Below are 5,128 nucleotides of genomic sequence, written 5' to 3'. Positions count from 1 at the left end.
CACACACACACACACACACACACACACACACACACACACACACATCCCTCTTCCCTCAAAGGAGTTCTCTTCAATGGAACCCTTTTTGCATTGAGACCTTCCTTTCATGTCTCCAAAATCAATCCCTCTCTCTTCCTCCTCTTCTATTCTCCTACAATTCTTTCTCTTTCTGAGAAACTATAGGAAGCATCATTCCGTCACTATTTACCTATGGACCTCACTCATTGCCCTTTGCCCCTCACCTCCCTTCTCCCCATTTATATTCTCTTTTACCATGCAATTCTGTCCCACAGAATATATTGAGTAGGAGAATTGAAGAGTTTAGTTCATAGTTCTTTAGCTCTACTTTTCCATCTTTACTTCTCCAGCATTCCTTTACATATTTATTCTCTTGCATGTGTGTGTTTTATCACTTCATGATCTCCCATTGCTTTTTTAACCCATAAGTTAGTCTTTCACTCTGTTTAACAAAAAAAAAAACTTCTAAACATCAATGAATTTATTATTTATTCTTTCCTATGAAATGATTTACCTTTCTTATGTTGTTTAGAATATTTGCACATCAAACAGTCTATTCACATCTGGTATATTGGATTATTTTTTCTTAGGAATACTTCAAATGATTCTCTTTTGTTAAGTTGCATTTTTTGGTTATTGTTGATTAAGCTCAGGTTTACAGGGTATGTCATTTAGGTTGTAGCTTGAGCTCCTTTGCTTTTCAGATTTTTTTTTCAGAACTATTCCTCTGATTTCTCGTAGGTATGAAATATCTTTGTATTATTTTCATGTCTTTTCCTTTATCCTTGAAGGTATATCTCTTGACCACTTATAGAATTTCTTGTTTGCCACTGAAATTGTTGAATTTGACAATTATGGGTTTTTGTATTTCAAACATAGGGTTTTGATTTATATTATCTTGTTTTGTTTTCTGGTGGCAATTTGAATTCCCTCTGTTTTTTTCTATATATAAAAGTTCTAGGCAGTTTTCCAATATTATTTCTTGCATTATGGTAATCAAATTTTTTAATTAGTTACGTTCTTTTGTGAGATCTATGGTCTTTAAATTGTCTCTCCACATCCTATCTTCCAGGTCAATCATTTTTGCTTATATAGAGTTCACGTATTCTTTTACATTTACTGCCTTTTGCTTCTTTTCTGCCAGATTTTTCTCCACTTCAGAATGTTTATGTTTGAGATGTTGTTATTCTTTTTTTTTTTTACTTTTTTAGAGACATGTTTTATTATGGATTCATTTTTTTCTAATCTGATTCAATTCAATAAATATGTATTAAGTGCCTACTATGTGCCAGGCACTGTGCTAAGTGCTGGGGTACAAATTAGAAAAAGAGACAAGTTTTTGTCCTCAAGGAGCTTAAACTCAAATGGAGGAAAATAATACAAAAAGGAAACTGTAAAGGGGGAGGAGATTGTGGGGAAACAGAGGGTACCTAGTGTGGGGTCACATTGTTCTATGCAGTTGAACCCCAGCAGAAGTTCTGATGGAGAGTGAAGTTATGGGGAAGGTTGTGAATTCTTTATAAAGTAAGATTTTGGGAGGAGTTTAGTGTTCCACCCTCCCACTATCCAGTCAAAGGGGAAAAGCAACTGACGGTAAGTTGAAAAGATGTAGAATGTATAAATTCGAGTCATTCATTCTTCATGGTGATCAGATTTAAAGTGATCAGTTTATCCTTATCTTTGGGTTTTAAAAATCTCTAGTGAAAACTGATCTATATTTATTCCTATTTTCTGTGTGTGTGTGTGTGTGTGCGCATTTCATTTTTCTTTTGAATTATTCTGGAGTTTTGTTTTATTATTCCATGCTTTCTTGGAAGTCCAAAGGATGTTATATTTCATCAGAAATATTTTCACTTTCCTTTGTTTTATAATATTTGTTAAGAGGACTTTGTAATCTCCAGAAGAATATAGTACTCATTCTTCCTACTGGTTTTAACATCCTTCTTGTTGATTTGTGTGCTTGTGCTCCAGGTTTTTATTAGGGACTTTTCATCTTTATTAAATATTTTTCATCTTAAAGTTTTCATTATTACAATCTTAAAAAAAATATTTCCCCATCATTCAAACAAATGACTCCTCCCCCTTTTCAGGAGCTGCCAATCTGCCTTAGCCTCTGTGCATTGAGGGATCTAGGTTTTGCTTGACTAGGTCTCTTCCCTAGGTACCTCCTGTGGGATTGAACTGGTCCTATCTAGTCTTCAGTTTCCCTTATTTTTAGGCTTGGCATAGTTCAGCTTATCAGCACCTTCCCTTGGTTTTCCTCTTTTCCTTTTTATGGCTAGGCTGAATAAGTGTTAATTGCTTTTTTCAGGGTTGGGAGAGGGAGGAGATACCATGAGATACCATTTCTGCATTCTTTAGGGTTCCTAACCTAAGGGCCCTAGTTAAAGATAACACATTTAGCCTCTCCCCTCTTTTTTTTCCAGCACAGTGCCTGACACATAGTAGGCACTTAATAAATGTTTATTGAATTCAATTGTTCAAACTTTGTCCATTGCTTGTCACAGAGTATGTGTGTGGGGGAGGGAGGTACACACAAAGGTATGGTTACAGAGTCTCTCTATCGGGAGAGGTCTCAGGATGGGCTTCCAGCACAAACCTTGGAGTTAAGTTGTTATTGTATAGAATGTGGAGGCTGGTAGGATGAGAGGGTGGTGAGCTAGAGCTTTAAGGATTATAGTTCTCTCATGTTAATATATAGCAATTTTGCCTTATCAGTGTTCTCTCTTTTTTCTATGGATTCAGCAATTGCTCTACATATGGTGCATTATTACATTTTTTTGAAGGTTAGAGAGTTAGAGGTCTGTGGAAAGTACTAATCTACCATATTGCTGGTCACATGACCTGGAAGTGCCTAGATTGTCTTAAAAAGAGAAGAAAATTAAATTAAATGGGGGAAAAAAGGTGGGAAATGAAAAAAAGGTCCAATATGAAGCACAAATTAGAAGCTAAATAAATGTTTGTTCAATTAAATTGAATGACAAAACAGTAGTGAAAAAAGTCTTCAACTTTAATACTAGAAAAGTATGGGGTTTGTTTATTATCTTTTAATTATTTCATTCTCATAAAGAGACTGTGGGAAAAAAAGTCTAGAAGTGACTTAATGCTGTGCATGCTCAAGAAAAAGTTTGAGGGCAGATAGAGAAAATGAGGAGTGTGAGAGGAAAGATGACAATAGGAGTTAATTACAACTCAGACTGGCTAGTGCTAGTGCTTAAGGAAAGAACTTAATTTTTCAAATTTGAACACCAAGTGGAATAACAGGTTTATTTCACTCTTTAGTTAAGATGCAGCTCTCTTTATTGGAAACCCCTACATAGTTCCATTTTCTAGGCACAAAACACTATAATGCAATTTAAAACCTTATATGCAATATATATATATATATATATATATATATATATAAAATGCAATTTAAATATTTAAAAAATGCTTTCTTCAAGGTGAAGGCTGACTGGCTCAGTGAATAGTGTAGATTGGGGAAAAAATCTGATTGAAGCTAAAAATGACACAAATCACATAGAACTATAATTTGCAAATTCATTGTATGAAGCAATTAATCAAAGCATGGCTGAGTTTTAGGAGTTGAGACTTTGATCTGACAACTAAAAGAAATATGGTGAAACTACTGGGTATCGGGCTACGGCGTTAGAACTTAAAATGTTTCTCCATGCTAGTCACAAGTTTAATTACTTCTTTTTTTTTCACTGACAGTCCCAAATTAAAATAAATGGACCACATCGAGACAAATCTCAGATGCATGTAGTGCTTAAGAATATATCGTTCTTGTGATACAGAAATAGCATGAAATCCATGAATATGTCCTGTTCCTTCAATTTTGTAGATTGTAGATTGGTAGAGGGATAGGGAGGAGGAGAAAGTAGGCAGTGAAATAAGTGGCACCAGCTCCTATCACATTACTAACTTATTTTGCTGGATTTTTCAAAAACCTATTGTACATTCTCTTTATGCCTGTCAGTGGGAAGGTTTGACAAGAAAGGAGAGCTTGTTGGGGAAGTAGGATAGACAAATGCTCTGTGGTCATGTAATGTATTAAGCAAATTCCTCCCTAAGTGCAGGTGAAGAGTTTTATATTTAGTGACAACTATTGACTGTATATTACAAATTAATGAGAGGTCGGAAGCTTGAATGGAAAGTGCCTACCCACACATTCACCAACTTCATTAAAAAAAAATACATTTTGTTGTTGTTGTTCAGTTGTGTCCAGCTCTTTGTGACCCCATTTGGGGTTTTCTTGGCAAAGGTACTGGAGCAGTCTGCCTTTTCCTCCTCTAGCTCATTTTACCAATGAGAAAATTGAGGTAAACAGAGTTAGGTGACTTGCCCAGGGTCACACAGCTAGTAAGTGTCTGAGGCCAGCTTTGAGCTCAAGAAGAGGAGAGTTCCTGACTCTAGGCTCAGTATTCTATCCACTGCATCACTGCACATACTTTTTAGGCAATAATCATGATGTATACTATATTTATTTGAATGTTCTTCATAGCATCAAGCTTCTTTTGAGAACCCTCAGGGTTCCTTTTCCAAGGCCAAGTCAGCATTTTCAAAATCTATAGTTCAAAGTTCCACGTCACCTAACATTTTTGTTTTTAAATTCTCTGTTTCCTAGAATTTTCTCAAGACTAGCTGTATTTCTTTAGGGTAAGATTGCAAAGGGCAGCAGCACATTGAAATGATAATCAGGAAAACTTCTGCCTCTTAAAGAACCATAGATTTCTTCCCTCTGATATTTAGATTTGTTCAGCAGTGGTAAGAACAATATAAATATAGTAGTCTTCGTGACAATTTGCAAATATACACCTACCTCAATGGTACAAGGCTCATAAAAATTTTAAGTACCTGAATTTTTAGAAACAATTTGTTTCCTGCTAATGCTACATTTTTCATGGGAAAATTGAGAGATGTTTCAGTCCCGTGACAATTATATGATAGCAATATTTAGTGATACCATTTACTCTATAAGGCAAGCTTTTCCCTTTTCCCCAACCTAAAAAAAAGGAAAGGAAGGAAGGAAAGAAAGAAAGAAAGAAAGAAAGAAAGAAAGAAAGAAAGAAAGAAAGAAAGAAAGAAAGAAAGAAAGAAAGGAAGGAAG

This window comes from Vombatus ursinus, unplaced genomic scaffold (assembly GCF_900497805.2).
Source record: "Vombatus ursinus unplaced genomic scaffold, bare-nosed wombat genome assembly UNPS02014781.1, whole genome shotgun sequence".
NCBI lineage: Eukaryota > Metazoa > Chordata > Mammalia > Diprotodontia > Vombatidae > Vombatus > Vombatus ursinus.
This window is presented reverse-complemented; position numbering follows the sequence as displayed.